This window comes from Eretmochelys imbricata, chromosome 1 (genome assembly GCF_965152235.1).
Source record: "Eretmochelys imbricata isolate rEreImb1 chromosome 1, rEreImb1.hap1, whole genome shotgun sequence".
Classification (NCBI taxonomy): domain Eukaryota; kingdom Metazoa; phylum Chordata; order Testudines; family Cheloniidae; genus Eretmochelys; species Eretmochelys imbricata.
Genome location: NC_135572.1, coordinates 186,637,703 through 186,647,324, shown reverse-complemented (window position 1 = coordinate 186,647,324; position 9,622 = coordinate 186,637,703).

The window sequence follows — 9,622 nt, the reverse complement described above, 5'->3', positions numbered from 1 at the left end:
TTGCAAATTAGTAAGATTTAACCCCTTTTTAAACTGTATTTGTGCATTGGTTAGCCTGTGTTCTGGAGAAGCTGGTGATGTATATATAACAGAATTCTGTTAGAGGTATATGTGAGCAACCATTCTTTGGGCCGCAAAGAATTTCTAATGCTCACCACAAGTGCTGATCAGTAAAATCTAATTCCTCTGCAAAGTTCATGAGTTTGCCCAAGTTGACGTGGCTTTTCCATTCTTCTTATTGTTTTATGTAAAAGAAAATAAAGAGGAAAAACTGTGATAAATCTGGTGCTTCAGCATCTTCCTCTTTTTATAGGACAATTGTTTTTAATACAATTGCTTATACCCTTTCTTGTTAAATTATAAGATTTCCTTTTCAGATTACAATATTCCTTCTACCCATTTAATCCCTGATTCAGGAATGCACTTAAACTAATGAGATTTTTGCATGTGCTTAAAGTTGAGCCTGCACTTAAGTACTTTTTTGAATTTGGGCTTTAATATGTGCACTCTAATTTAGTGTATATCAGGCTTCCTGTGAAGAGCTAAATCACTGGGCTCCAAAGTCACGTGTGTGTGTGTGTTTGTGTGAGAGAGAGAGAGAGAGAAGCTATAAGTGAATTAGAATTATGACTCTTGCCTCTAGTTGAAGCGATATGCTTGGTGTGCTTTTTCTTTTAAATGCAAGCTCCTTGTGATCTGCCATTCCAGTATTCTGTAGAAAGGGGCCAAGGCTTAAGGAACTTGCATAGATCTGCTCTATTCTGAGTCTGGTTCCAGTTGACTGTGCAGAACAGGAGCTTCACAGTGTCCTGTCTAGACTCTGTCTGGGAAGCTCAGCCCTTAAAGGCACAGTCCCAATACCATATCTTCCCTTCCCAGCCAAAATGTAATAAAACACTGAAAACCCATTAGTGCCACACATTTACACTTACATCCAAACCAATCATGAAGCTTACTGCCAATGTTCATTTAGTCTTGGAGGTGCGCTGTGCTGTCATTTGGCCTGCAGGGCTCCCCTGGAACCTCAGCGCTACTGCTGTCAGGAGGGAGCAAGTCCACTTGTTCTGGTGGTTTCGTGTCCTGGGGCTCTGTTGTCTCAACCTGCTGTGGTTGTTGCCTGTTTGAGTCCTCCAGGCTAAACAGCAGATTCAGTGCCCCTAATTTCCTTCCCTTCTGGGATTTGGAAAAGGTGTCACCTATTACTCCATAGTATATGTCTGTCTGGTGTGACAACTTCATATGGCCGCAGAGCTACCTCTTGTGACACTGGTCCTGTTTGTAGCCATTGTTGCCCGTCACACAGTGTCATTTCCACGAAGTGGTGGCAGCTCCTGTGACCCCAAGTCCCACTGATTTGTTTTGTGTTGCCTTTTTGTCTCTTTAGCCATCTGCAAGCCCCCAGGAGCTCCCTCTAACAGAGCAGACATGCTTGTGTTGAGTTTTCAGTTTTACAGAATGCCAGTTGGGGACAACTCATGCTTCATTGATGCATTCTGTAATTTAACAATGCTAAATACAGAACAGAGTCTGACTCCGCAACCTTTTTCAGTAGGTCACTTTGTGCAGAGCGCATCTACTTTGCTGACTGTAGTATACCAGACAATGTGCCACAGTTTAGTGGGCATGAGTTTAAGCTGCATGAAAACAACAATCTCCTCTTTAGCTGTAGTATCTTATAATAAGGCTGTCTCAGGGAAGTAAAAATACTAGTCTAGATGTAAACAAATCAATGCCTATTTTGCTTAGGGGGCAGGGGAGGGGGGCAATTTTTCCTATGCAACAAACATCAGTTCTTTTACTTGACTTGGCCTGAGTTTTTGACATGTACAACACACACTGACAGCTTCCTTAATGCCACTGTTCATTTGGGACCAGTATAAAATGTCTTTAGTCCTTCTCTTAGATTTTTTTTCAATGCCTAGATGATCTTCATTATCCTTTTAACAATACTTTTCTGTAATACCTTAAGACTCACCATCCTGGTGCCTTTAAACAAAATCCCATCTAGTACTTAGAGCTCCCCCTTAAACTGATCATAGGAGCTGGGAGTATGCTGTCCCAGACACCCTATGCTAATAGACATAATCACTTTTGGCAAAGTCTCATCCACAGCAGTAACTCTGGCCATCACCGTCCATATTTCATCTGAGATTGGACAGGTATTCTTTATTGTCAGATTGACATGTACAAAATCCAGCTCTGGACCTTGCTTCGGTCCACTTTTGTCAAATGCTCTAGACCACCATGCCTGAGACCACCACGTGTCTCCCAAGTTTGTATTCAATGTGCAAATCATATAGTAGAATCTGAAAAAATAATCTCTGTATTCTTGCTGGGCGGGGCTGCGAGGCCCCTTTCAGCAATGGCAATAAATGGCTTCTGGTCAGTTTCAGCTGACACAACCCCCTTCTTCCTCCCTCCCCCCCCCCACCAAATAAAGACATGAAACTGTTTACACCTATGGACTAATGCCAAATCCTCCTTCTCTATTTGAGCATATTGGCACTCAGTATTCATGATGAATACGCCACTGGTCTCCAGTTTTGTAAGAGGATTGAGCCAATACCCTCGTTAGAGGAGTCAGTGGACAACCTAGTTTTGTACTTACTGTCACAGTACCTCAGGACTGGGGCCTCTTTAACTGTCTCCTTCTGTTCCCCAAACTCTCTATTAAGATGTGCATCACATGTCTACTGCATGTCTTTGCACAGTAGCACTCGCAGGTGGCTGGTTCAGGCAGCTCGCTGAGTCACAAATTTCCCTATGTAGCTCACCATTTTAAGGAAACTTTGTAACCCTTCCTTGTCTGGTAGGGCCCGCATGTCGGTGATGGCTTCAGCCTTACTGTAATCTACCTGTACATCTTGCTGTGTTAACTTCTCCCCAGCTATGTTATTTCTGTTACATGGAATTTACATTTGTTTGTTTAGCTTTAGCCCAGTAGCTGGGGTTCTTTCCAAAGCAGCTCAGAGCCTCTGGTGATGCTTCTCTGCTGTTTTTCCCCAGATCGTAATGTAATTTATGCAAACCTTAAGTTAGTACCCTCTATATCAACCACATTTTGTGGTATTTTCGGGTGAAACACCTGGGGGACCAGACCAAAACCCAAATGGCAGTCTGCAAAAACAAGGTCTCCCAAAGGGGGTGTTGAATTGGCACAAGCATGTGCTCTGTTTTTCTAAGGTACCTGCAAGAACCCTGCTGATGCATCAGGCCTACTCCCAAGTAATTTCTCCATGTATAGAACATGGACAATGTTCCCTTTTGACATATTGAATTCTTTGGGTTTATGCACAAGTGGAGGGTTCTGTCTGCTTTTCTACAATGACCAACAAGTGTTACCCTCTTGGTTCTTCTAGTCACTGGATTCCCAGAGCAATGAGCTCATCCAGCTCCTCTTTTAGCCTCTGGCTTAGGGCTAGGGAAACTTTCCTTGGGGCATGAATTGTGGGACAGTTGGGCTCTTTCAGCTCTCTTCTGTGTGCTGTTGTGAGCTTCCCTATCCAGTGGAAGATGTCCTCAAATTGCTCCTTAATTGTTTGGGTCTCTTGCCCCACCAAAGAATGCACTCCCTTGATGAGACCAGGGCGTGACACGTTTTTAACCCAATAATGGGTGCTCTTGTCCCTGGCACTATTACAAATTGTATCTTTATTTACCCATACGTTTAGTTCACACCCACCTTTAGTGGGGATAAGCTCACAACTGTAAGCCTGAGTTTTACCCATTTATAGCCAGCGCCTGTGGCTTTTCTTTTAGTATGAAAAACATTGTTTGCTTGTGCACTATTGTCCACCTCAAAATTAAATGAAAATTAATGTTTTCGGGCTGATAGTCCAATCATCTTCTGCTGCAATGTTGTCAGCTGTTCCCAGGAAAAATTCATCTGAGCCAGCTGGGCTGTTGTCAGGCTCTTTGTCCAAACTCTGCCCCCTCTGCTGCTCTTGCGTACTCTTCCAAAGGGATGTTATCCATTAAACTCTTGCATCTTTTCCCCTATGTTGGGCCTTGTCCTGACTTGGGTTGGTTGCCACAGCATGTGCAGCGCCACGTGCTGTTTTTGGTGGACCCCGAGTTTGAGTTCTACATGCCTGTCGGCCTCTCATCTCATCTTCTTATGTTATTTTGGATTCTCCATCTTGTCTACAGCATCAGCGCACTGTCCACTCTCCGTGAGCTTCATTCTGGACTGGGTGACATCCTGTGCTTGGCAGATTCTAATTGCCTTAGTGAGGGTTAATTCTGGCTCTCCCAATAGTGTGTCTCTAACATTTTTGTTCCAGATTCCAGTCGCAAGCTGGTCTCTTATGAGGGACTCAGCTCTAAAATCTCTGCTATTGTTTCACCTTCTTGTTGTACTCTGAAACAGCTGAGAGATGTTTTTCAGCATTTTTAGGTGGAGTGCAGTTTCTCCTCAAATGTCTGCAATAATTTCATATTTCAGAGTAACAGCCGTGTTAGTCTGTATTCGCAAAAAGAAAAGGAGGACTTGTGGCACCTTAGAGACTAACCAATTTATCCGATGAAGTGAGCTGTAGCTCACGAAAGCTTATGCTCAAATAAATTGGTTAGTCTCTAGGGTGCCACAAGTCCTCCTTTTCTTTTTGCGAATAATTTCATAGTTAGCCTACTCTGCCTGAGTTAACTAAAAACTTCTAAACACATCAAGTGATTCAGAACCTGCTACTGGCAGAAATAGGGCTACCTTCCACCTGTGTCTATATTTTCTAGCATTCATTGCTTGTAGATGCAGGGAGAAGCACTGTTTAAACCTTTTCCAGCTGTCTTCCACATTTCTAAAGTTTCATCTCTGATGGATGGGGCTTTTAACTGCTTGGTTCTTCCACTCAGGATCTTTTCTCAGTTCTTTTTACTCCCGGGATTATGCAGTGTTCAGAGATCACTCAGTGCTCAAGGAAGTTGCAAGTGTCTGGTTCCAACTGGCTTCACAGTGCCCCACCCAGATTTTCTGTTTGGGAAGCTCAGCCCTTAAAGGCACAGCCCCTAATACCACACCTGTTCACGGGGTGAAACTGTCAGGGCTACACTTTTATTGTGACTACATCTCCTATGCACCTAACAATCCTGCCCTCCAGTATACCTGCAAACTGTGACAAGAGGGACATGGCTTCACAAGTTCAGTCAGCCTCTCTGGGGACTGGTGGAGAGTGGCCCTGCATTTCTCAGGGCACCCTTGAGTCCTAAATAACTACCACAGCATCTGCATTCATTGACTGGAATTTCTTCTTAGTTTTAATATAGTAAAAGCAAAACTGTTTTTAATCATTTAAATATAAAATGAAAGTGAGAAAATATTCTTTACAGCTCAAAAAGGTTTGCCAGTATCATATTACCAAACAGGGGATGTGCTTAGTCTCAGAATCAAATTTTCAAGTGCCTAAGTGATTTAGAGCTTAGGTCTCCTTGAAAATCAATGAGACTTAGGTTTCTATGTGTGGTGTATTGAAAACTGTACTAAAATTGTAAACTATCACTTTAAATGGTCAGCGTTTTTTCCTGGCCCTGTTTGCAGGCTAGGGAACTCCCTAGGAAAGGATGTGATCTGGCCTAGCACTCTAGCAGCAGTCAGTCTGCAGAGTAAGGTGAGATAATATGTGTGACTCTGTTTCAGGGAGCAGCCTGCTTTGTCTCTCTCTGGTTTTGGGTTCTTGTGTGTTATCGATCTGAATTCCAAGTAGTAAAGTAGTGTTATGCTGCAACCTTCCAGAAAGAGTATTTTATGTTCCTATCTGACTAAGGTTGCCAATTTCGGTTGGATATATTCCTGGAGGTTTTAATCACATGACATAATTTTTAATTAAAGATTAATCTTTAATTCCTGGAGACACCAAGACAATACTGTAAGGTTGGCAACCCTACATCTGGCTCCTCTCTGTGTATTGTAACAAAGTTCTTCCTCTACCTTGGTGGGTCTTGCGCTTATTGGTGGATTTGCTCGCCTCAGAGATTCACAGCAGCCCTCAGTTTGGCCGTTTTCATGAACCCACAGTCCAGGTCAACTCCTCCTGCGTCTGATCAGGAGTTGGGAGGTTTCGGGGGAACCTGAGCCCACCCTCTACTCCGGGTTCCAGCCCAGGGCCCTGTGGAATCTAGAGTGCCTCCTGGAACAGCTGTGTGACAGCTACAACTCCCTGGGCTACTTCCCCATGGCCTCCTCCCAACACCTTCTTTATCCTCACCATAGGACCTTCCTCCTGGTGTCTGTTAATGCTTGTACACCTCAGTCCTCCAACAGTCCGTGTTCTCACTCTCAGCTCCTAGTGCCTCTTGCTCCCAGCTCCTCACATGCGCACCACAAACTGAAGTGAGCTCCTTTTTAAACTCAGGTGCCCTGATTAGCCTGCCTTAATTGATTCTAGCAGCTTCTTGATTGGCTGCAGGTGTTCTAATCAGCCTGTCTGCCTTAATTGTCTGCAGAAAGTTCCTGATTGTTCTGGAACTTTCCCTGTTACCTTACCCATGGGAAAGGGACCTACTTAGCCTGGGGCTAATATATCTGCCTTCTAACACTCTCCTGTAGGGCGTTCGCTGCTCGGTGTCCCCGTCTGGTTCCCTTCGTTTGACCCTTTGACCAGACTCCTGTCCATGTTATTTCATTAGTTGTCCCCCGTATTTATTTGGTGTCCAGGTCCTATGGATCCCCTCTTAGGCTGTGGGTGGATCTTTTAGCAGTGGGCGGGCAAAGCCCAGATCCCAGTAGGATCACTCTCCTGTAGCCATCTGGCCCGACCCTGTCACAGTATGCTGTGACCATAATACTAAGTCACTTTTCAAAATGATACTGTCTCCTAAGTGGCTTAGGCACTTCTGAAAACTGTACCTGAGATGCGTTCAAGCCTTGAGGGCAATAAAACATGAAATGGTGTGTGGTTATACTGGAGGGCTATAATAGACATGTATGATCATATGGATACACAAAGGGAAAGAGGGTGGTTTTGTGGTTAGGGCAATAGACTGGACTCAGAATAGCCAAGCTTTTGGTGATTCTATATTTTTATTTTTTTCCTCTGAAGTGCCATGAATGAATTTCTGTTCTTTAAATCTACTGTAACTAGTAGTCTCTATATTTATGTACCATGCTGATGATCCATAGATAGAATGTAAATTTACAGGGGGAAAAAAGAAAAGGAAATTAATCGATGAAACACATGTGCTAGAAATCCACCAGCAGCCAGATAAATAGTCCTAATTTATTCTTAGTTTGTGGTTGGTTGCTCTGATGCCAAGCTCCTCCATACCATTTCAGCTACTTGAATCCTTAACAGAATAGTTGTATGTTGTGCCCAGTCAATGTCTGACTTCCTTATAGAGCTAGCATGTGGCCAGCTTTGAGCTATCAAAATAGAACTTTGATTTGTTCACAGTACAGTGGGTCCAGTTCACCGCATCTTACTCCAGTTCTATGGTGTTGTAAGCCCACTGACATCAAAGTGTTACACAGAGTTAAAACTGGAGCAACACAGTGGTGAATCAGGCTTGATGTTCATACTTAATTCATTTGTGTTATAACTATTGTTATTGCGGGTTAATGGATAGGGCATTATTTCCACTGGGATGTAAAGATACAGGCCTCTTAACAAAACAAATAAGAAGGGAAGATCCGTGCCTTGCAGATCTGATCCTGTGAGGCGCTGAGCATCTCTGCATGGTGCCCTGAGCTGTCACTGGAGCCAACGGCTGTTGTTTAGAGCTAGGTGAAAAAATAATGTTGTGGTTTGCTGACAATTCTGGAAAATGAAAAAACAAAATCAGAGTCCAGTCAAAACAAAAACAATATTTTTCAAAAATTTTGGCACATTGAAAAGTAAAAAAATAATAATTTGGGGTTGAGTGTTTCATTCTGACCAGATCAGAATGTTTTGTTTCAATTTTGACCATTACATTTTTTTAATAAATGGAAAGGAAATTTTGAAATAAAAACTCATTTTCAACCAAAAAAATTAAAACATTTTATTAAAAAAAAAAAGTCAAAACAAAACTTTTTTCTGACTTTGCCCCCGCCCCACCCTCGGGTGAAACAATTTGGCAAAATCAACAGGCATTTGCTAAACAGTTCGATGTCACTGAATTTGGGCTTTTTTGCTGAAAAAAGGTTCATACAGAAATCTGCCCAGCCCTAGAGTTGTGTGCTCAGGCCCTCTCAGAAGGTGCTCAGCACTTCGCAGGATGGGTCTCTAAAATAGGCAAAATGCAGGGGCAGTGTTTCAGACACAGGAGGCACAGACAGCTCATTGATGGGAGACCAGTGTACCAAGCATTCATGGCATGGCGTTGGGAGAGGCAGTGAGAGAATGTTCCAAAAGCAGGAGGAAGCAAAATGTCTGCTGCAAAGCGGAGGGGCAGATAAAAAGGAAGGGAACAGTAGGGTGGGAGATCTGGGTGGTGCCAGTGGTGGGAGAGGGAAGAGGGGTTGGTATTGGAGGTGGTGGGATGAGATTAAGCAGGGCCACTGATTACAAGGCAGCGTGAGCATTAACAATGTTTTGGTCCAATTGTAGACTATTATGAAATGATGTTTCCTCTCCTTTGTGGCTGCAGAGAAACGGCCCCATGTGGCTGTATCGGGCTGCCGCTCTGTTGGAACCCTCAACGCAGCCTGTCGAGTTGGTCCCTGGGCCTCTGTAACAACCATTTCCAAGCAGCGTGGAGACGTCAGAATGGGGCGGGATGAAGCACACAGGGTCAGAAAGGTTTTGATTCTTAATCAGTGCAAAAGGGGAAGTTGTGGGGGTGGCAACCCTTTTTGCTCATATAAAGTTGAGCTCCACACACTCTGCTCTTTTGTTGTGCACGGGTGACTGAGAATGAGGTGCTTTGAGCTCTCTTACACAGAGGACGTGGCCAGCTAAGGACTACCCATACCCCACGGCAAGAGGGAGAAGGAGCCCCTGGAATACAAGTGAGTGCTCTCGGTTTTTGTCTTGCTGCGGGTGACTCTGGGGGCCTCTATTGGAGTGGTTTGGCCCTTTGCTTTCCTCTGCTAGCAGTTCACTACTGTCTGGCTGAATGGCATGTTTCTGGTAATGTTGGGCTCTGTGGGGTGCTGACAAGCAAGAATGTGTCATCTTTAAATTGGTCAGAAATCTGCCGGGCTGGAAAGCAAACCTCTGAATACCTTGAGCGGATGATTTTAAAAAGGAGGCTCTTATGAGTTGAGGCAGAATGGGAGGACGCAGGCTTTGAGGACACTGACTCCCTCTTGCTGGGGCCATGCCTCTTTAATAAACAGCTTTCTCCTGAGCTGTAAATCCAGCAGCTCTCCAGCACTGAATTCACTTCCCAAATGCTGAAAGGCCAAGGCAGCTGGGTGCAGTTTGAGGAAGTCCTGAGGCTATTCTAGGCTCCTGGCCAACTCCAGAATAATAGGGGGAGGCACAAAGGTCGTGTAAAGCCAGCCTCCTGATTTTACACCAACCAGAGCCTTGGTGCACTGAGAATGGGGCTCAGTGTGTTTTGTGTATAGAGCAGAGGATTTAGGAATTGGGGCTCCTGGGCTGTATTGCCAAATCTGCCACTGATGAGTGGCCAGGACCTTGGGAAAGTCACCTAACCGCACCTTCAGAATAACCCCCATAGCACCCAGAACACCCTTGAAAAGCCC